This window comes from Sarcophilus harrisii, chromosome 2 (genome assembly GCF_902635505.1).
Source record: "Sarcophilus harrisii chromosome 2, mSarHar1.11, whole genome shotgun sequence".
Classification (NCBI taxonomy): Eukaryota; Metazoa; Chordata; class Mammalia; order Dasyuromorphia; family Dasyuridae; genus Sarcophilus; species Sarcophilus harrisii.
This window is the reverse complement of record NC_045427.1, coordinates 628,472,053-628,496,151: the sequence shown is the minus strand read 5'-3', so window position 1 is coordinate 628,496,151 and position 24,099 is coordinate 628,472,053. Positions and strand designations below refer to the sequence as shown.

The window sequence follows — 24,099 nt, the reverse complement described above, 5'->3', positions numbered from 1 at the left end:
AACCCCGTGACAGAAAACAATTTGATACAAGTTATACATGCGCAATTATACAAAGCACATTTTCAGATTAGTCTTGTGATAATTGAAAGTGCACACTAAAAAAAAATCCCAAACAAGAAAAATAAAGCTTTTAAAATATGCTTTGGTCTGCATTTATAGTCCATCACTTCTCAGTAAGAAATGACCAACAGGATGATTTCAGCAAAGCCTGGAGAGACTTACACGAACTGATGCTGAGTGAAATGAGCAGGGCCAAGAGATCCTTATATACTTCAACAACAATACTATATGATGACCAACTCTGATGGATGTGGCCATCTCCAGCAATGAGATGAACCAAATCAGTTCCAATGGAGCAGTAATGAAATGAACCAGCTACGCCCAGCAAAAGAACTCTGGGAGATGTTTAAGAACCATTACATTGAATTCTCAATTCCTATATTTTTCTCTGCCGGCATTTTGGATTTCCTTCACAGGCTAATTGTACAATATTTCAGAGTCTGATTCTTTTTGTACAGCAAAATAACGGTTTGGTCATGTAAGCTTATTGGGTATCTAATTTATACTCTAATATATTTAACATCTACTGGTCATCCTGCCATCTAGGGGAAGGGGTGGAGGGAAGGAAGGGAAAAATTGGAACAAAAGGTTGGCAATTGTCAATGTTGTAAAATTACCCATGCATGTAACTTGTAAATAAAAAGTTATGAAAAAAAAAAGAAAAAGAAAATAAACATAGTATATTCTTATATATATATGCATATGAATATATATATGATTATACATACATGTATGTATAAATACATATGTTTATATATGTATATGTGCAGGAACATATACATATGCATACACACATACATATAGGCTTCCAGATTGGGGAGGTAGGAAGAGGAAAAATGAATTTTAAAATGTACAGCAGAGAATAAAAGAAAATCTATAAGGAAGCAAAGATGACTAGTTCTGAACAGGATTTGTAGTATTTATTGTAAAGTTTTTCTTTACATGAAAATTTATTGGTTTACATTTGAAATTATCTCTTATGTTCTATTATGCACATGGCAATGCTTTGTTCTTCTTTTCTTATTTTCCATCTGTTTAAAATAAAGTAAATAAATGAAAAAATCAAATATAGTCCATCACTTCTTTTTCTGGAAGTGGATGATATTTTTCATCGTGAGTTTTTTAGAATTATGTTGGATCATTGTATTGCTAAGAAATGTTAAGTCAATTACAATTGATCATTGTAGAATATTGCCATTATTGTGTCATATATTTCACTTGTTCTTATCGTTTCATTTCAAATCAGTTCATGTAAATCATTCCAGTGAGACATTGAGGAATGAATAAAAAAATTATAATAATATTTATGTAATGCTTGGATGTGCTTTACAAATATCATCTCATCTCCCCAATAACAGATGCTATTGTTGGCATTTTATAAGTGTGGAAACTGACACAGGCAAAGGGAAGAATTCTGAGAAGGCAGTGGTACACACTATTTATCAATTTGTGTCATTCCAACAAGAATGATAATGCTGATCAGAAGGTTCATTCAAAGCTCCCTTCAGAATCCACGTTATGCTTTTTTTGTCCTTGCATCATGCATCTTCCATCTGTGTGAAGCCAATTAGAAGGAATTAAATAATAACCATGTTGGATTAGATACCCAGTTAAGTTGTAAAGAAATTCAAACTTGCCCAGAAATTCATGGCAACTTCAAAAGAGATGTCAGCAGGATCTGAGTGTTCTATAAACAAAGAAAGAAGTTCATTTCAGTTTGAGGAGTCAGTTGAGTTCAGGCAGGATCTCAGCTCTGCCTGCTATTCATTGGGGTGTGGCCGTGTATAAATACCTTCAGATCTCTGCTCAAATTTACAGGTCATTGAAATGGGTAGGGATGATTTATTAGGGGGTGGAGAGAATCACAGGACACAGGTTTTCACCATTTGAGAACAAGATCTTTTAGTTCAACATTGTCAGTGATCAGGGAAGGAAAATGAGATCTAGGGATAGGAAGGAACCTCACCAAGATCAGAAATGTAACAGGGGGAGGGCCAGGATGATATTTCTGCTATTATTCTCAAATTATTTAACCACCATTTGGTTCAGTTTCAATAACTGTTAAATTGAGCTAATAATAGTACCTATTTAGATGGGTGGCAGTGAGGATTAAATGAGACAGGGCTCATGAAGTTTTTTTTAGCAAAAAGCCTGGACAATAGAAAGTGTCAAACTTTATTATTATTAATATTATTATTGCACACATCAAGAGTCCTGTGATTATATCAATGAAGGAACTGACTCTAACAATGGAAAAGGCAAGCCACTCACACTTTTGAAGGACAGACAGTTCTTGTTTACATATTCATCTACAGAGGTAGAATGCAGGACAGCAATTGGTTAATAGCCAGCTGCCTAGGGAAAAAAAATATCTGTTATACTGTAAAGTTGAATCTGCACTAGTAACATTTTCTTTGCTACCTTTTAAGGTCTGGCAATGAAACAAAAAATCAGACCTTGATTTGTAATATTTATGACATGTCCAAGGAGAAAATAGTCACATCTAGAATTTAATGGCAAGTTCCCTTGAGAGGGGTTTAGTTAGCTCTAGCAAACCTTTGGGTAAGGATCTTATTTCCTTATGTTTTATTTTCTTTCAGAATTTATCGATCTCCTTTGTTCCAAAAAAGCAAAAAAGTTTTTTTATAAAATAGCACATTTAGACAAACTTTCCAGGCAATAGCCTTTCTGTGAATAGAAGACAGGGGCCAATAACTGAATAGTGATTGGCTGAGATCCTACCTCTCTGTCCACTGACCACTGATGACACACTAAGCTATCTTTGAAAATTTAAAGATATGTGAGCAATTCAAACATAGGGCAAGACATACATTCTGAATGTGATGCTCCGAGTCTTGCACATGAGATGAAAGCAGAGGTCATTATGAATAGAAAAATAGGCTCCATTTCAATTCAAGTGAGAGGACTAGAAAGAATAAAAGTACCTACAGACATAATCAACCTGAGGTCTGTTTTTTCTCTAAGCTAGGATAGGGAGGTCTGAGAGAAATGGGTTCATGCTCTGAATGAAGTATCATTAGTAGATAAGAGCATGTATCACGGATGGACAGAGGGATAGTCTTATCAAGGACTGATATCAGAAAACACATTAATCTGAAAGATCAGGGTCAGGAAGACTAAAAGCTCAGAAGAAATTGAGAAATGAAAAAATGTTGGGGAAACCAAAGGTTTGATCAAGAAGAATAAGAAAGAAATAAACATTGGCCAGGACCACTAAGGCTACAGAGTCACTGCTTAAAGAGATAGAAAGGAGATAGGGCATGTCAATGTTACTTGGTTGCCCCTTTCTTTCTCAAACAGAATGTTCTTCAAGGTGTAGAAAGAACAAGCATAGCAATTAAGCCCAGTGTAGTTTAGAAGACAAGAAGACATCATCTGACCTCTACTGTGAGATCAAGTTTGCAGAATTGTAGATTCTGGATTCCTTAACCACCTCCTCTCAGACTGAATTTGGATATTTGCTCTTTCCTTAACTGAACAAAGTCCCACAGGCTGGCAGAAATTTGATTGTTGATAGCCCATGAACCTCCAAAAGATGAGACAAAATCCTTCCCTGCCCCAACTGTCCCTGTATGATTTAGGACCAGGTAAAGATTCCAAAGTAACAGACATGTAGACATTTCCTTAATTATGTCTTGATTTCTTGGTTAATGGAAAACTAACCATATCTGCCTGCAAAACTATCCAGTTATTGCCTGGGCATTGCCACCCCATGTTTTCTATCAATGATTATAAAAATCTAATACTTGAGCTGGAACCTCTGAGAAGTGTAGGACCACCTCTCAGGGCAATGGATCTTTGGGGACTCACCACTTCTGTCCTCCTGGGTTGTGTTCTTTTGCTAATCTTCTTATCTCAATGGAGCCAAAGACTCAAAAAGGGAAAGCTCCCACCGGGTCCTACTCCTCTTCCATTTCTTGGCAACATCCTGCAACTGGATTTCAAGAACATGATTGCATCATTCTCACAGGTAAAAGTGCTGGTTTTGGGGTTTGAATTCCAGCTGATTGGGTTGTGGAGGGAGACACAAAGGCTTCAAATGTATCTTGAAATCAGGACTCATGGACATTTAGAGTCCTAGCTCATGCATGGTGAGTTGAGGGCATTGAGTGATATCTCCATTAACAATGATAGTAGGCATTAATTGATTGTTTTGTCAAAACATTGGTAGCAGCAGAAGAAATTCAATATTTACTATGTGTAATGAATTATACTGTATATATATATATATATATATATATATATGTAAAGATTAATTACTCTATTAATGAAAACTTCTTTGGCACCTACTGTATACCAGGCATTGTGACAGGAGAGAAACTTATAGAGAATAAAATGATCTCTCCATAAAAGAAAATAGTTTCTGTTGACCAGAAGCTTATGTTCCCCATGAACCTAAGGAGGAATTCTCCATGAAGGATACAATAAATTCATAGACATGTAAGTGGAATGTAATTAGAAGACAGAGAAAGCTGTCTTCTCATAATCTCATAATCTGGGACCCCAAAAAAATTTCAAGTAGGAGAGAGCACATGTACTGGACCTTGAAGGAAGTAACAAATTCTTATTGGAAGAGAGGGTGGGAATGAATTCCAGATATGGGAGACAGTCTGGATAAAGACAAGGAGTTGGGAGATAACATAGTTAGCAGGGTCAGTTTTGGGGATGAAGAGGACTATAAAATAAATCTTCAACACTTAAGGTCGAGCCAGCTGTGGAGGCATTTAAGTGCCAAGTTAGTGCAGACTTTTTGAGTTGAAGTAGTCAGAACTGAACCATGGGAATACTAAGTTGTTAGTTGTGTGGATTATTCATTGCAGAGATGAAATACTTGAAGGAAGAGATTGATCTTGGAGGTTAATGAAAGAATGGATAAAAATATCAATTATCAGTTGGTCACTGTGTGCTCAGTAGTGGGAAGATAGCAGATAAAGCCATTTCAGCTGGAAAGACCTTGTGCTCTTTAGGGGACATTAACAAAACAATGGTAATTCAGAGCATTTCAAGTCAATTCTACTGATAAAATCTATATCTTTTCTGATACCATGACCCTGTTTTTCATTTGTAGTGTTTAGTAGCTGAGGTTTCAGCACTTACAGAAGAAATTGTCAGGTTTTTCCTTCGAGGACTAATGTATGAAAGATTGGGATGCAAGTAGGAATAAGTTATCTTATATTAGGTAGGGCTGCCACTCCTGGGAATTTTGGACTTAATTTCCTGCTGGAGTCAGTTGTTTATTAATTGATAGTGGTGGTTGTGAGAAAGGTGGTTCCCTTCTCCCTCATGATTCCTCCTCATTTTGAGGATTGTTGTTTGGACTGGGCTGAAAGCAAATTCAGTGGTATTTGGGGCAGGAGTCATTGGTATGAAAAGATCGATCACAAAGGCTCTTGAGTAACAGTTCTGGACTATATCCATTTCCAAAGGAACTTGATGGTGGTTTGGCTTTCCTGTATATTTCATCTTCTCTTTCTCTTGGATAACTTATTGGTTTAACTAGTTTGGATGCCTGTCTCACCAATTTATTACAGTAGTTTAAACTTGGTAGGGGTCAACAAACATGTCAGGAAGCAAGATGGAATAGATGTGGGGGACCTGAAGATAGAATCTATCAGACTTGACCATAGATTATTGTAAGTATATAGATATAAGTGAAAATTAAGTCCAATATAAATCCATGGCTGTAATTCAGAGTTAATGGAATTATATTCAAGACAAGTCCACTGTAATGGACCAGAACTCTGGAGAAATATACTTAAAACAAGGATTCTTAAAACAAAGTGTTAACTCAATGGAATTGATAAGACAATGGTTATCTAGTTCAGCAGGGTGATTAATAGATCTCGAGTTCAGTATGATTGAATTAATTTTACAACAAATAATGGTTTCTTAGTGATATAATGAGTAGTTTATAGTCAGTATACTGCATATAAACTGGGACAAATTCAGCCAGAGAAGGGACTGAAACAAACTTGGAAAAGATAGACTGGAGGTGGGAGCTCAAGCTCTCAGAGCTAAGGAGAGACATTTGTTCCATCTCCCACCTTTGTGGTGGCTGGAGGCTGGAGCACAAGCTTTTGAACTGAGACAGACTTCAAGACATAGACTGTAATGGTGGTCCTCCTCCCTCCCCCAAAGAAACAATGATACATACTGGAGGGCCTCCAGAAAGCTAGCCCGGGCCCCAGGCAAGGACAAAAGACTGTGAAGGAGGCAATAAAGCATTTGGACTTTATCCCTGGCTATTCTCATGGTGATTATTCTGCTGAAACAAAAACTGGTGCAAAGACCTCCAGAAAACCAACCAGAACATTACAATCCATCTTTTGGATTCTCAAGGGAAATGAGTAAGTTTGGAGAAAGAAGTAGTTTTGTGGGAAAATTAGGTAGTTGAATTATGGATGTATTATTTGCAATGTGAATAGGACATCCATTTTGAGCACTTCTCAGCCATTGGCTATGTGGAGTTTAAAAATGACAAAGTCTAGTTATATAAACATGGGAATCTTCTGCTTGTAAATAATCACTGAAGCCATAGGTGCTGAAAGTATGAGATCTCTAAGGGAGTAGAGAGAAAAGAGAGCCCACAAAAGTCATTGTAGTTAGGAGAGATATGATGACCCAGCAGAAGAAACAGAAGAGACAAGTGCTATGGAAAGGTCTCCAAATACTTGATTATACAAGCTCCTAGTTCTTCCTCCCTCCATTTTTTGGGGGGAATTTTGAGTTTTGTTTCATTACTTCTTGTGATCTTATAGAGCCATTAGCTTCAAGTCACTCCAAACTAAATGTTAAAAAAAAGAAAAAAATACTTTGTAAAATAAAGGCAAATGAAATTTACATCAAAAGATGTTTGGCAAACATCCAGAAAGGGACACAGTGATGATAGTGAGTCATCCTAGCTTCATCAAGCACAGATAAATCCAGCTTAACTTTATGTCCTGAGACAAAGTTAGGAAAGTGACAGCTTTTCAACTGTACAATTACATAGGATATGGAATATGGGGTATCTTCTACATATGAACAAAGAGGAAACGCAATGTTAGTTGTTGGAGCCATAGTTTGAACTTCAAATATGTCTCCACTGGAAATGTATATGGGAATATAGATCTCTTCCTCCTCTTCCTTCTCCTCCTGCTTCTCTTCCTCCTCTTCCTCGGTCCTTCTCCTTCTCCTCCGAATTCTCTCTTGTTCATGTTGTTGTTGTTGTTGTTGTTGTTGTTGTTGTTGTTGTTGTTGTTGTTGTTGTTGTTGTTGTTCTTCTTCTTCTTCTTCTTCTTCTTCTTCTTCTTCTTCTTCTTCTTCTTCTTCTTCTTCTTCTTCTTCTTCTTCTTCTTCTTCTTCTTCTTCTTCTTCTTCTTCTTCTTCTCATGTCCGTGAGCCAAGAGGTAGACACTACCATAATTATTCCAATAATGCTGCTAGGATGGTTATAGAAACTTGTAATATTTTTTATTCTTTTAGAAAGTCTAGAGGTCATCCTCTAACCCAGGAGGTTAGGGAAGGAAGCTACAAACAGGGCTTACCAAAGTACCAAAGACCCTGCTAACTCCAAGGAAATACTTTTCAAGGACTTGGATCAAAGTTTTTTTTACCCTTAAATTGATGTGAAAATTAAACAGATGTTCAAATCAGATCATCAAATTCTTAATTGGGTTCAGATTTTACAGAAAACTTATGGGGATTTATATAGTAAAATGGTCAAAAGAAGTGGAAGCATTGCATGTTAATAATTTTTTTAATCTGACATGTGTAAATACTGAGGAAGGTTGTGTGCTACAGTGGATAGAACACTAGGTCTAGTGTCCAAAGTCCTCTGTTCTTGCTACTTTTGGGAACTTTGGCCCAATTTCTTTATGTCACTGGACTCTAGCTCCTTCTTCTGTGAAACAACATGACTACCAAGATTTCTTCTCTCTTTTGAGCTGTTCCTATAGTTCGAGTTACCCATGCCTCCCTCCACTTTCTCCCCCATTTTTGAACAATAGTTGCCTCTATTCTAATTTCCCTACATAAAAGGAATATCGTTTTGACTCTTCAATTCTGTTTTCAATTATGTGTCCCACTGTTAGTGTCTTCACATAGGAAAAAGACAATGCTGATTCATCTATGATTTTACAGTTTTCCCTTTGGTGAGTCACCATTCCATAACCATCACCTTACCTTATCCGTTCTCCTGGGTCTTTTCTGCAAAGTCCATAAGTCTAACATTTTCAGGACTAGGTGTCAGGTTAGGTTTTTTTAGATAAAGGGATTTGTTTTTTAAATGGAATATTTACTTTAGCCCTTTTCACTCTACTTCCCCTATACTTAATTCCAGGTTGGTATCAGATAGTCAAATGGAAGATTGCTTCTTTCTATTATCTATCTCTGAATCCATCCAAATTTATGAAAATATGGGATTCTACACTTGTAGAAATATGTTTGGATCATGGATTTTAGGAAAACTTTTACCGATCTTTAGACCTCTGAACAAACAAATTTATGCACCCTGTTCTCCCCCAAATTTATCCCCTGGTGTTAGGGAGGATCAAATGTGCATCCAACCTCCAGTGGAGAAGCAGTCTACCTTAGCAACGGGATAGTGTGATATTTCAATGATTCAGGGAAACTTTCTCAGAGCAACTCAATTTATTAATAGATCAGCCATCTAACTCATGATTTGTAAACCTTCATGAGGGTAAATTCCAAATGGTTCCAGAGTTTAATTTGTTCAAAGTACATATTTCCCTGCATATATATATCTCACTGCAATGGTTCATTCTCTTCTTATAGAATTTAGAGAAATTTAGCAGCCACCCCTTTGAGGACACAAACTTCTAGTGGGGATACAGAATGGGGAACTGAGTCAATAGGCCAATGAAACAATTTGCAAAGTAAACTTATTTGTAGTTCTTGTAAAGGTTTGTAAGGGTAAGGTTGTAAAGGTTGTAAAGGGTTGTAAAGGACATTAAAGTTTTAAAAAGTTACATTTGACCACATAGGAAATGGAACCATTGAAGTCTGTTGATTATGAGGTCAAACCTATTCTTATATACTGGGATCTTAGCCATAGGTAAGGAAATTTGGATGATTTTTACTGTAGGAATAACGAATTTTATTTTATGCTTCAAGAATGGTATTAGTCCAAGATGTATAGATCTGTGAACTATGGACATAGTAATTATGAGATGACCAAGCATAAGAGTACAGAAAGAGAAGAGAAGATGGCCCAGAATAATATTATGGGGAAAACAAATGGATGTGTGGTTCAATATGGACTATGATTCAGCACAGGATATTGATAAGTGGAAATGAGAAAATGAAAGGGAATGGGAAAGGATAAAGACAAAGACAGAGAAAGAGGAACAGGGAGGCAAAGAGAGAAGGATTAGAGAAAACCAGAGAGAAGAGAGTAAAGAGAAAAGAAGGTAGTCAAAAGAGTAAAAGCTTGTAAAGAGGTGTAAAAGAATGTGAATTAAGGTAAGGCCACCAAATTTGGCTAAACTGAGACCATTAGAGGTTTGTTCGAAGTGAGTGTTGATGACTGAAGAATTACTACAAATATTTCAAAAGGAGAAGAGAGGCAATAATAATAAATAGCTTTTGTTAGGAGATGGCAATTCCCTCTCCATTTTGGATGGCATTTTGCCATGTCTTGCTATAAATCTTCCATGGGTAAACTACACAAAATCAAATACAGGCCTTTTCAGAATGTTTTTACCCAACATAGATACCAATAGAGCAAACTCTACATGAAAAAAATTCTGGGCCATGTAATAACACGGATTTCCACAAAGCAAACTAAAAGTAATGGGAACACAGTTGTGTTATACCACAGCTTATGTCTTTTTATATTCTGGATTCATTTACAACATATTGCCCCATGCATGTATAGGTACATGTATGTACACATGCATATGGAACATCATGAGGTAATTGTGGGGATAAATTCCAACACTCTAAAGGTTTAAACTGAATGTTTCTTTTTTCTTGGCATTCTTTTCACAGCTGGCTGACAAATATGGCCCCATCTATACTCTCTATTTTGGAAGTAAGCGTATTGTGGTGCTATATGGATATAAAATTATGAAAGAACCTCTAATTGACCAAGGAGATGGTTTTGTAGACAGAGGAAGTGTTCCTTTATTTGTTGATGCAATCAAAAAAAAAAAGGTAAGTTTAGTTTATTCAAAAGAGTGATTGAAAAGCAAAAGAGTATATCAGAATATATCTAGTAGAATCAAATAATTCAATGCTGAACCTAATTATTGGTTTCATTTTTAATGTCTATTTTCAGCACCTAAGACAAAGCCTAAATGTGGTAGTACTTGTGCTAAATGCAGTAGCATCGCATTTTGGTTTCAATTGAATAAAATTAAATTTGATCGATGAATTAGGCCAAAATCCCACAGCTACCATGCACACTGTGCTCTCTGCCACCTTCAGAATGGCCAATGTCCTGTTCTTCTTTTTTGTCTAGGAATTGTTTTCAGTAATGGAGAGAGTTGGAAACAAATGCGTAGATTTTCCCTTATGACCCTAAGGAACTTTGGGATGGGGAAAAGAAGCACTGAAGAAAGAGTTCAAGAAGAAGCCCAATGTCTAGTGGAAGAATTCAGGAAAACAAAGGGTTGGTTTTCTTTTCTTTCCTCCTGGGGATGGGTGGTTCAATTACCCATCCAAAGGCTTATATAATATTTACTCTGGCAATCGTTCTATATGTTGGCCTCTGTCCACTGAAAAGGGAATTACTGTGCTGGGCCAGAAAACTCCCTTCTCTCTTCTTATACTCTAATATCATAAGTTAATCTAGTTTTCTATAAGGGTAAAGGAAATTATCCAGGAGAACAACATCTTCTAACCTTAGAGGAAATAAACATGACATGGGGAAAAGATATGTCCAGTTTCTACATAAGTGGAATATTTTTGTTAAACGTGTTTTTTTTCTTTTGTTCACTTTTCTCTACATTAGGTCAGCCCACTGATCCCACCTTCATCCTTGGCTGTGCCCCATGCAATGTGATCTGTTCTATCCTCTTCCGTGATCGATTCAAGTACAATGATGAGAAATTTCTATATCTGATGAAATTGTTAAATGAAAACTTTCAGCTCCTTAATTCACGATGGATACAGGTAAGAACAAAGCTGTCTTCATATTTTGTGGCTGTTTGCTCTGTTTCAGCAACAGGACCGATGTACCATAGATTCTCAACTCTTAGCAAAATCTTCAACACACAGGAACACACACCTTTCATATATTATGCACTCAAGGACAATAATATCATGTAATATATTTGGCTCTGAAATGAGATATTCTTTTCCCAGTATTCTGTGAACTACTTCTAGGTCATACAAATATTTAAGAAATAGAGAAAACTGTCTGATTAGACCTTAAGATATTCCAAGTATGATAATGCTCATAGATGTGGGCAAGTAAAATAAGTATTTACAGAGAGCCTTTCCAACCCATTCTTAAAGGATTAGGGAGGACAGCTGGCCAGAACTTAAGAAAGTCATCTACAGATTACATCAGTGTTATGGCTTAGTCTCTACAATGGATGGACATGTAGGATCACAGCAGTCATTCACTGCAATCAGAACCAAGGATCCTCATTCCTTTTCCTTTTCCTACTAAGGGTGCCTGTTCCTCTCACTTCAGGTGCTGAGCTTCCGGGATATGTTCTAATCTCTAATTAGTTGCCCCTCTCCCCAGTCTTAATCACCAGTCCTACTAGAATTTAACTGCATTATACTTTATTAATTATAACGGGAGGCATCCCATATCTGGAGGTCAAAGAAGCATTGTCTCCTACCCAGGTTTCTGTCTCTGCTCCATGTTCCTTTCTGTCAGAGAAATGAGACTGCTACCACCTAAAACTGAATAACTTCTGACTTCCCTCGTTCCATTGTATATTATCGTGAAATTTGTTCTGTCCAATTAGGATAAGATGTTTTGTTTGCTGATGGCTGGTAGAATTCTCCCTTTTTTTCAAATCAATACTAAATCTTTTTTGAGTGGATGTTTTCAAAATACACACACACACACACACACACACACACACACACACACTGCTATTTTACTGTATAGATTGTATGAAAAAATTGGTCTCAAATAGCATTCTCAAAAAAGTAGGGAGGTCTTAATAAATCCTCACAAGTATTTCAAAATGTATTTAAATGATGCTAAATGTCAAAAAATGTTGTTGTGGGAAAATTAGCACGTTGAAAAACTGTTGGTGTTTGGATTGTTTAGGTAACCTGGAAAGCAATTTAGATCTGTCCCTCCCAAATTAGTAAATCATATCTGTTTTATGAACTAGCAATACCGTTATTTGGCCAGTATGCTCCCAAAAAATCAAAAAAAGAAGAAAGTGTGTAAAACTGAAAGCTATATGCAAAAAAAAATTGAACTGAGGTTTTTTAGGGGGCTTCAAAGTACTGGAAACTAAGGGGCTTTTCATCTATTGGAAATAACTGAATAAATTCTGGGATATGAATATAACTGAATTTTATATTTTGAGAAATGATGAAAGGTACAGCTGTACACATGGGAAGACTTTATGAATGGTTGCCAAAAAAGTGAGTAGAACTAATTTGTACAATGAGAAAAACAATGGGAAGATAAATATCATGCAAGGCTAATGTACTTTAATTGATATAAAAATTCACCATGATTCCAGAGGAACCAAAATGAAACATGCTATTCTCCTTCTGACAGAGATGATGGACTTGATATATAAAATGTGATGCATGTTTCTGGCTATTGCCAAGGAGGGGCTTTGTTTTGCTTGACTATGTATACATGTTTCAAGGGTTTATTTTTCTTTTTTGTTCAGTGTATGGAGAGGACAATAGAAAACACTCTTTGTCAATAAAAACAAATAGAATAGAAGAGTTTATAATTAGAGATATAGAGGTGACTCTTTATGACAGTAAACTCACATGTGTTTGCTTGGGTTTGGGGGGGGCGATGTAGCTCTACAACTTTTTACCAGGATTCAGAGTGTACCTCCCTGGAAAACATAAAATATTTTTTAAAAAATGTTAAAGAACTGAGACATTTCATTTTGGAAAGAGTGAAGGAGCATCAAACAGTACTAGATCCCAGCAACCCTCAAGACTTCATTGACTGCTACCTCTCCAAAATGCAGCAGGTAGGAGGCATGGGGGGGAAGCACCTTGCTCATTGAGCAAAGCTGATATTCCAAAATTCTTACAGGTCACACTCTTCAAAATATATGGGACAGTATTGATCATAAAAAAATCAGAGACTCTTTATAAGAAAAATTTTGGATTAATCTTCAAGGGAAAAGGGAAATTTTGACAAGGTATTTATCAGCAAAAGGAGTACAATGCATGAATTGCAAAACACCTGATTAAATAGTCTGAATGCAGAAATCCCCAAAGTCCCCCCCTAACGCCCCCCAGCATGGCCTTTTCCCCATTGTTTGGGGGAGTCTGGGGTTACATTCTAGTTGTGGAAATCTAACCCAGAATCAAAAGAATAAATTGCCTTTAAAAGAGATACTTAAATGCTACTTAACAATAGGAGGTGGGAAACAGGTGGGGACAAATACCTGCAACTTTTCAGTTATAACTATTATTATAAAGTGTCAAGTCATAATTGCGGTATAGTTTAAGGCTAATATATATTCCCATGAGAGAGTCTTCACTCATATATTTCCACGAAAACCCTTGGAAGGGACATTAGAAAATATCAATGCATCCATTTTTCCTAAGGTGTCAATTGGCTTTCTACTGATCTCTTACATGAAAATTGCGAGGGAAATTAGAAGAGTTCTGAATTGCTAGAAGATGAGCTCATGATCTAGGCTTCCCTAGAAGCCTAGGAAGAAGATAGTATATTGTAGAATCAATTAATAATTATTTAGCAAGACCCTACTATGTGCCAGATAGTGCTGAAGACACAAAAGAGGCAAAAGATAGTCCCTGAGCACAAGGAGTTTAAAAAATGGGAGATAATATGCAAAAAATTAAAAAGAAGCCAAATAGGAAAAAAAATAGAGATCCAATTCAACTTCAGACATTAGCTATGTAGCCCTGGGAAAGTTATATCACCATTGACTCCCTCAGTTTCCTCATTTTTAAGTTGAGGATAATAGCATTTATTTTCTAGGGTGATTGTGAGGATAAAATAATATGATTGTAAAGCATATTGTTAACTTTAAAATACAGGTAGTGGATGGCTCAGTGAAATGAACACTGGGCCTGGATTAAGAAAGACCCAAATGCAAATCCATTCTCAGACATTTCCAATCTGAGTGATCATGTATAAGTCCTTTAACCTCTGCTTTCCTGAAAGTAGATCTGCTGGAGGAAGAAAGGCCAACCTCTCCAATGTCTTTTACCAGCAAATGATTAAATGAATTTAGGAAGATCAGACATGATTGAAATAACTGAACAGCAACAGATCACAAACCTGAAAGCATTAAATAAATGCTAACTAATATTATAAATCCTAGTTATAACTAGCTGCCACAAAAGCACTCATAATTAATTATTTTCCGGCAATAGGATGATCTTCAGTTTGCTCCACAGAAAAATGAAAAAGATACAAAAGCCTCCAAAAAATGTGCAAATAAATTTAGAAATAAAGCACTTATAGCGTCCTATTCGTTCCCCTGATGATACAAATCTACTCACATTTTTCCAGGATATCAGTCCAACATTCTATTTAATCCTCAAACTATATTCCCATCGTACATACTTCCACTCAGATTGATAGAGGTAGCTAGGGGATGACATGGATAGAGTAGTGAGCCTGAAATCAGAAAGACTTATGTTCAAATAAGGAGTCAGACACTTTATAACAGTATAATCCTGCTACATCACTTCATATTGGTCTGCCTCTATTCCTTCAACTGTATAATGAAAATAATAATACCCTCTACTTCCCAGGGTCATTGTAAAGATCAAATGATATATTTGTACAGGACATGGCCCATAGCATATGCCTGATAAATGCTTATTTCATTCATTCCTTCATAGAAGGAGACTCACCCAAGAGACTAAACTTCCCTAGAAGGAATGATCATTTGGGGAATGTTGAGCAAGCAATGCTGTTTCCCACTGGATCTGAGCTGTCCAATAATACATGTCATAGGGGAAGGGGAGTGCCAGAGGGAAAGAAAGAAAACCCTTAGCCTTCCCTCCCTTTAACCCTCCCAGTCAAGGCAGCAATAGTCCACCTGCCCCTCTTAGCACAGCCATCCTATTTCAGTTCAGCATCAGCACCATCCCAGAAAATAACCCCTCTTAAAGTTCTCCAAGAACAAAGATTCTCAGTCCATTCTTCACAAATCTGTGAATTTAAGATGCATAAAGTATGAGAATCATTGAAACCTTTCCCTGAGCAAGATGCTTTAGGGCTTTCAGATACAATGCAAATTCATGTATTTGGCTTTTAGCACCCTTCACTATTTGGCTACAGTCTTTCTTTCTAGACTGGTGATGCATTTCCCCCCTCACAGCCTCTATGCTACAGCTAAACTGGCCTGCTTGCTGGTTCCAATAAAATATATTCCATTTTTTCCCTCTTTGCCTTTATGCAGTTTGGCTTCCCATGCCTGGAATTCTCCTGTTTCTTTCCCAACACTTAGTAGCCATAATATTCCTTCTACACTGACCTCCAATTCCTTTAGGAGCCTTCCTTTATTCCTCCCACCTTCCTGTCCTACCCAGAAATTCTCGATTTTTTGTAGATCCCACACATGCTTATCTCTAATGTGTTCTAGACCCCAATAGGATGAAACTCTGTCTTATTTTTTGTCCTTTTGCCTTATGTTACCACTACCTAGCACTTTGCCCCTTCATTTAGTGATATCTTACATTGTGTCAACTGAGGATGGACATGGATAAACAGTGGAAAACATCACAGAATTAAATATTTTTATTAAATGTTCACTAAAAATTTTATTCCAAGGTTATACCAAGGCCCAATTCCTCACCTAGATATAATGGTACTTTTGTTCCTTCTGCCCTTTATTTTTACCTTTCTTTCAGTGGCTCAAGTCAAGGGTTTTTTTTCAGTAGTGAATTACAAAAGCATGGAGTATTGATTCCATTGCTTAATTTTTCAATTAATGATTTATTTACTTGTCTAGTTTGAAGTTTTCCAAGCCAAATATCTGACTCACTTTGAAATTCTTTTTAGGAAATGCCTGAAAAACACCTTTTCTCTCCTCCAAGGCACCCTTTTAAAAAGTCAAATGTTTATTTCCTCCCACCCAGTGAAGATGAGATAAAATCCTCATTATCATGTAATCATAATCAAGAAGAATAAATTTCCATATAAAATAAATATCAAAAAATGTGTCCCATTTTGCACAGTAATCCAACAATTGTCTCTCTCTGAAGGCAGGTAGCATTCTTTATCATCTGCACTTGAATCGATGAGTTGATTATTTTTTCACAATTGTTCATTTTTATAACATTGATGTATATAAGCCAATCTTATTTCATATATGATCAAGGTCATATTTAAAAGATAACTTATTTCTGACTATAACCTAATCTACTTTAATTTTGATGTTTTCTAATCTCTTTGATTTTTCAGAGAGGAGTAGTCCTGAAGAGTTGAAAGACTTTCTTTGCCCAAAAATACTTCTTTAATGTTGAATATCTAATTTTTGAGCACTAAACTTCTTAATGTGTTAAATTTGATGCTTCTTTCTCTTGGATAGCCTCTGAATTCTATCTATCTATCTATCTATCTATCTATACTTTGTCCTCTTTTTTTTTTAGCAATTATGCATTTTCCATTATTTAAATATTAGGTACTTAATTTCCTATTTTATTTTAGTTTTCTATTACTTTTCCATCCTTTTGGCTTCTATAGAGCCAATGTGTTCTTCCAATATTGTTATCTTTAAATTTTATGTCAAAATTTCTCTATTTTCTAGTACCAAACCTGTGTTTCATCTTAAAAGAATTTATTTTAGACACATTATCTATTATATGTTCTAAATTGTTTATTCAGTTTTTAATTTTTGAGACATGTGTTTAGCTCACTCTTCATCCTTTTTTCTTCTTTTGATTCTTTTTTCTTTGTGAAATACAATAATAATAATTATAATAGCTATAGTATTGGCATCACACTTCAATACTTCTAAAATATTTTACAAATATCATCTTACTTATACCTCACAACAACCCTAGGGGGTAGTTGCTATTATTATTGCCATTTTAGAGATGAGAAAATGGATTCATATAAAAATGAAATAATTGGCTCAGTCATAAAACTAGAGAAGTTTGCATTAGATTTGAACTCAGATTTTGGTAACTCCACGTCCAATGCTCCATCCATTGTGCCGTCTAGCTGTCTCTATGGTATTGTGCCTTTATATCTGAGATTCCTATAATGCTTACTGCATTGTTTTCTGTTTTCTTAGAGATGTTTGTATAGTTATTCTTGAATCTATATTCATTTTTTAATATCCGGGTCTAAATAATTTGCTCATTTCTCCGCTTCATGCCAGTTGAGTTGGGTAGAAATTGACTTCTGCCCAAACTTTGTCTCAGCCTTTAAAAAAAAATTATACTTTGGGAGCTTCATTTACATTTCAGATAACCTGCTGTTAAGTCTTCTCCTATATCCACCTGTTTCCATTTTCTCCTGTGTGATCTTGAAGAAAAATAATTTGATTTTTCTAGGCTTCTATTTCCTTTGTGTAAATTATTGTGATCTCCAAGATACTTCCAAACTCTAAATCCAACCAGCTTTCATATTTCATAGAATTTCACAGCATCTGTGAGTTGGAAGGACTTCTGAAGCTCCATAATTTAAAATCTGATCCATTAGAATACTTTTGCTTCCATATTCCCAGGAGAAAAGATGCATAATAATGCTTTGAAATTACAGAGAAACATTCATTTCTGCATAAAAAGGATAATGTCCAGGGCTGAATGAACTTCAAGGTGCAGCTAGATGACCACTTAAGGAAGATTGTAAAAAGGAAATTTCTGTTCACTCACAGGTTGATTGGATGAAATTCACTTTCCTTACAACATTTGAAATTCTGTATTCTATGCCAAAAAAATTTTCTCTCAATTTCACAGTTTGAAAATCTGAAATTTCTGCTGCTGTTGATTATGTTATTAAGATGTTGTCCTGTTTGGGAGTGAAAATATCAGCATGAGGGGTCTCTTACCAGTTCATTACACTTTTGCATGAATTACTTGATTAGGCCCTTTCTGCATCTTTTACATCATTGATATTAAATAGAGAACCAAAAAGAACCCAGCTCTTTCCTGTTACATATAAGGAATTAAGAAACTTTCCCATGGCTATATATGCACGCATCTTAGCTCGGGCTAATTTTAGATCTTCCTGATTCAAAGTCTAGTACTCTATCCATTATGCCATATTGTTTGAGGGAAAGAAGGTTCCCTGGAAAGGGTAAACTATGGCTGGATAGTAGAAGCCTAAGGGTGGTAGGCAAGTTCTAGTCTCTTGGAGTTGGCAATTGTAGCATGCTTTCTAGAGCCCCCAAGTTGAGGTGCCAAAATATACTGTCTTAGTGGAGGAGTGAAGAAGGCAGATGACCCACAAGGATGGTAAAAATCTGGAGTCCATATTCCATATTCCAAGGTCTTTCCCCTTTGTATACCTTAATACCCATGTGCCAAGCACATACTAGCTTCTCAGGAAGCCCGAGAGCCCTTAGAGCAGATGGGGAGCCAAAGCAGACATTGTGAACAAGGCTCCCTCTGGGCTGAAGGGTCTTAAACCTCACCCAGAATTCCCCCACTATCTCTGACCCTCTACTGGTAATAAAGGTAAGGGAGGGTTCCTAGGACATGTACTTATGTACTCACATATTTCTTGTTTGCTAATGACTTTCCCTGCTGTCTCTCATTATTTCATTGATTTGTGCCTCTGTTCTAGGAAAAAGATAATCCCCACTCTGAATTTGACTTAGAGAATCTAGTAATGACTGGAGGAAATTTATTTGCTGCTGGAACAGAGACAACCAGCAACACTCTAAGATACGGCCTGCTGCTCATTCTGAAGCATCCCGAGGTCCAAGGTAAAGTAAAAGAATTCCCATGGTTGCAGAGGAGGCTTACATTCCCAGCCCTGTACCTTGCTCAGGGGCTAGCCCCGCTTTCCTAATTTTGTGTTTGCATGACTTCCACACAGAGCAGCAACAGGTTAGACAGTTCCATACAACACTTGGGCAAGACTTAGTTATTTAAATATAAGAAGTTCTGTCATACAGAATTAAATTCACTTTAACTAATATGTATAAAGTTCCTACTGTGCACGTTATGCTTATGACAAAAAAAAAGTCAACTGAAAAACCGCTTTTCCTGAAAAGACTTATATTCTACCAGTACTGGTTTTGCAGGAGTAGAACTAGGTACCAGGGAGAGAAGTTACAAACTGACAAATGGAAACTTCATTTAGGGAAAGACTTGCAAACTAGGAAAAAGCCCATTTAGCCATAGAGCTTCCCTGGAGGTAATGAGTTCTCCTTTACAGGAGGTTCTCAAGCCTAATCTTGGTGAACCTTTGTCCATTCCATTAGAAATAGGATTACCGAAGAATTAGATGGTGCAATTAATAGGACACTGGCCTGGAGTCTGGAGGAACTGAATTCACATCCAGCCTCTAATACTTAACGTTTAGTGGCTGTATGACCCTAGGTAAGTCACTTAACCCCCATGTATACCTCGCCCCAAAACTATGCACTTATCTATATCTATAGATAGATAACTATGTAACAATCAGATAGAGTGTCTATTATAATATATATTACACATATTATGTGATAATAGACATAATAGAATATCTCTATTATACAAAGATAACGGCATAACCAGCATAGATGGCCATAGGTAAAAATGAGGCATTTCAAATGCTGAAACTTGGTGTCCCAGAAGCTTAGATGTTGATTCGGGAACTGAAATATATATATATCTGGTGAAGGGTTTAAATCAAAATGATAATGTCATCTCCAGCACTATCAAATTCAAATGAAGAAATCTACTTTCTTTGAGAATACTAAATGGCATTATATATAAATGATGCAAGGTTTGCAAATCAGTTGACATATTATTTTATCTGATGTCCTCTAAGGGAGATGCAGCTATTATATGCATTGCAGAAATCATAAAATAACAGGTTTTGAAGTATAGGGAATCTTGGAAGACACATAGTTTATGATCCCCATTTTTCACCTGAGGAAAATCAGGCTTAGAAAGGCTTAATGACTTGGCTGAATTGACACCGATGATGGTATAAAGAGGAGTATAAACATAGTTCTTCCTGATTCCTATCCACTGAGCCCCAGAGAATTATCCCATTGTTGCTGCTAAAGCCTGAGGAGAAACAGGACCCTGAGCCCCTCTGAGAATCATTGCAGATCCTATCATCAGGCAGATACTCCACACAAGCTCTGTTGGGCATTCTGAGAAGGCCCAGGATTCCAGTGATTATTCCTGTTTTTATTCCTGCAGCAAAAATTCATGAGGAAATTGATTGTGTGATTGGACACAATCGAGCTCCTTCCATAAAGGACAGACAAGATATGCCCTATATGGATGCTGAGGTACACGAAGTGCAAAGATTTATTAACATCCTGCCTTTCAACATAGCCCATGCAGCGACTCGGGACATCCAGTTGCAACAATATGTCCTCCCCAAGGTCAGTAATCATGGGGGAATGGGATCTAGTGTTGGAAGACACTCAAATATAATCTGATTCAATGATCTCATTTTAGACATGAGAAAATCCAGTCCCATTGTCATGATCTCATAGGAAATCTTCTGTTACATATAGCTAACTTAGATGTCGTGCTGAATGAGGAATGAGAAAAAGGTATTTCTTATCTTGTTTCTTCCTGCTTCCCAATCACCACAGAAACAGCAGAGAAAGCAAATGTACAGGGAAAATAATGGAAAGATTGCTCAAAATGATTTTCTTTTTTTTTCATTTCTTCTTATTAGACAGTAAAGTGGATTGGAGAAATATTATTATCTATCCCACTGTGCAGGTGGGCACACTGAGTTTCAAGTCAGATGAATTGCCTATGGTCATTTTAAAATGTTTCAGTAAAGATTAATTCCTATATCTAAATTACCGAATACTACTTTTCAGGGTTACTAAAAACATTGATTGAGCGAATTTGAATTAGATTAAGCTTTCCTAGCACTGAATCAGCAGAATTATTCTCCCTCAAAGAAAGGATGGAGCATTCCAGCTACTTTCACATTTAACATACCCCCTGAGTGCATTGTTTAATTCAAATCCTCAAGGCTTCAGAAAGAATCTCCTGTGTAAGGATTGCTGGGCCACATTCTGCTGACACCAAACAAGAATTGAAGGTTGTTTGACTATTGAGGACCTTGACTTCTCTTGGAGAAAGCATGATTTAGCACAGAAAGTTCCAGTCAAAGTATCAATTCTCTTCTTCACATCCAAGTTGTGATTTGATTAACAGAGTGACTTTCTGTTGAAGAAACTCCCTCGGCAGAAAGTCTGCTCTGTTCCTACTTTCTTTCATCATTGCCAGGGACACGGGCATTTCTCTTATTTTGCCCAGAGTTGCACAGGCATTAGGTGTACACATAGTGCATAGAACTGAGGGGACAGGGAGCACAAAGAGTTTTAGTCTTTGCCAAAGCTTCCTTGGTGGAACCCAAAGTCAATCTGGGAAGAAAACTAGGGATTCTCAAAGAACGAAATGAGCAAGGTGTGCCTTCTAGCCATGGGCCACAACTATTATAAAGGCAAGAAGGGCAGAGAGGGAGCTTTGTGGATGGGAAATAGCAGTTGGACCAGTTTAGGCAAGAACCCCAAGGAAGGTGTGATCAGGACAATAATGCAGATATCAATGTGAAAAGCTAGACTAGAACCTGTGCAAGTTATCAGTAGCTAGATGTCCCAATTGCCGCCATACAAGAGGAGTGTGGATTTTGTACTAGAGAAAGGAGGGAGCCACTAAAGATCCTTGGAATTGACATAGCAAAGCTTTTCATGATTATAACTGACTCGAATTTCTTCCCTTTAGGGCACAACAATCTTCCCGCTTCTCTTCCCAGTCTTGTTTGACAGCAAAGAGTTTCCCAACCCTGAACGGTTTGACCCCCAACACTTCCTGGATAAGAATGGGAAATTCAAAAAAAGTGACTACTTCATGCCTTTTTCCATTGGTAAAAAGAAACCCTTCGCACCTGTACCTCTCACTCTAATGGGAGAATCCGGTTCCCTCTCTAACCCTCCTCTCACTGAACTTCCTCCCAGTGGTCCTTCTGAGGACAGCCCACTATGGCATGTGACACACTTTGTTTTCTAGTCGTCCTGTGCCCTGGCTTCTTCTGTCAGTCCTCACAAGATGAGCTGAGCCTCTTGGCTGCTCACCTTTCGCTTTCTTTATGACTCCATTGCATGATCTCCTCCACAAAGGGCTCACTGGGGGAAGAATGGTGTGAAGAGGGAATTCCTTTTGTCCCCTAGTGAAAGTTAATGATTGACCTCTATGTCACAATAATAGATTTCACCATTTCTGCCCATCTACTTCCTTCTCTTTTACTTTCCCCCTACAAATGTCTAGGTCCAATGAGACTGTTTCACTTTGGCTGACACTATGATATTGTGTGAAGATTTCTATGTATAATTTTATTTCTTTTCAGGAAAAAGGTCTTGTCTTGGAGAGGGCCTGGCAAGAATGGAGTTGTTTTTGTTCTTTACCACAATTCTACAGAACTTCACCCTCAAATCAGTTGGAGATCCAAATGAAATTAGCATCAAGACCAAGCCGGTTGTGATCACCAACATTATACCATTTTATGAACTATGCTTTCTTCCTCGCTAAAAACAAAAAAAGAAGACAAAATTGATTGGGAAATTAGCCAGTTGGCATTTCCTTCTGGATTCAAAATTCTCATATTTTTTACTGGAATCTCCATGAAGGAAAGAAACACTCACTTCTATTGTTTAAAATGGATCTTAATTTCCAAAAATAAAAGAAGCTAGTAGAATACTTTGTATGTCATTGCATATTAGGAGTTGCTTTACAGACATTCATGTGCATCCTTCTTATTAATGCCTGCAACCATGCTCTAATTCATATACTCAATTCCAATGTTGGGTTTCAGAGGAAGATTAATAAAATATCCTTCCAAAACCGGTATTAGTTTGTTCTTTTCAAATAACCTCAAGGATAATCTTATTCTATATCGTACAACTTTTTTTGTGAATTTGGGGTACAATAAACACGGTTGTGTTGCTAATAACTCTGTGATAGGAAAATGTGTGCCTGCACTTGCACACATTGAGAATCATGAATTCAGAAGCAGCATGGTAACATGAAAAGAGACCTAACTTTTGGGGCAGAGGACCTGGGTCCTTTCTTGCAGCTAATGTTATCAACTTGGGTGACTTTGGACAAGTCACTTCACATGGGTGCATCGTTCCCTACTGACTCCCCTTCCATGATCAGTGGAGATAATCAGTGCAATTAACTGTGCTTAGTGGACCATTTTCAAGGGTGATATTCAAAGGAGAACACGAGGTGAAAGATTTCTATGACCGGAATGGTCACTAAGTGACTAAGTCACTTTCCTTTGATGGATCTATCCATTTCTAGTTTTGCAGAATCTTCTACAGTTTAGGGCCCAACAAACTAAGATCAAATTCCTTCTACAACTCAACATAATTCCTCAATCTGCCAAGGAACTATGATTGTATTCATGAAGTCACAGAGCTGGTCAGAATGCAGCTAAACATAATTTAATTGCAAAATCTGTGATAGTTACCTATTCTTCTTGGGCATCATGCGACTTGCCTGTGGCCACACAGCTTTACCTCATGCTAAGCAGAATTCAGACCTATATTTCTGAGACTCTGAGTTCAGTATTCTATCCACTATAACACATTGCCATCTCTTCCTATGGCTCACACCTTCTGCCTACACACTTTTCTCTTAATTTTATATCTCCATGTTTTCCCAGATTCTCACTGCAGTTCTTATCACTTTCTTTCTTTCAGCTTCTTGATTTAAGAGAGAAGC

General features: G+C 36.9%; 1 long non-coding RNA gene and 1 pseudogene across 1 annotated transcript; one reads left to right on the top strand and one right to left on the bottom strand.

Moving 5' to 3' along the window:
- Positions 1–815: 815 nt before the first annotated feature.
- LOC116421970 lies at positions 816–3,977 on the bottom strand. The gene is made up of 3 exons (XR_004232567.1): positions 3,892–3,977; positions 2,332–2,415; positions 816–1,747 (listed from the first exon to the last, which is right to left on the bottom strand). It is a non-coding gene; the product is annotated as an uncharacterized LOC116421970 (long non-coding RNA).
- Positions 3,831–23,218, top strand: LOC111718924 (annotated as a pseudogene).
- Positions 23,219–24,099: the final 881 nt, after the last annotated feature.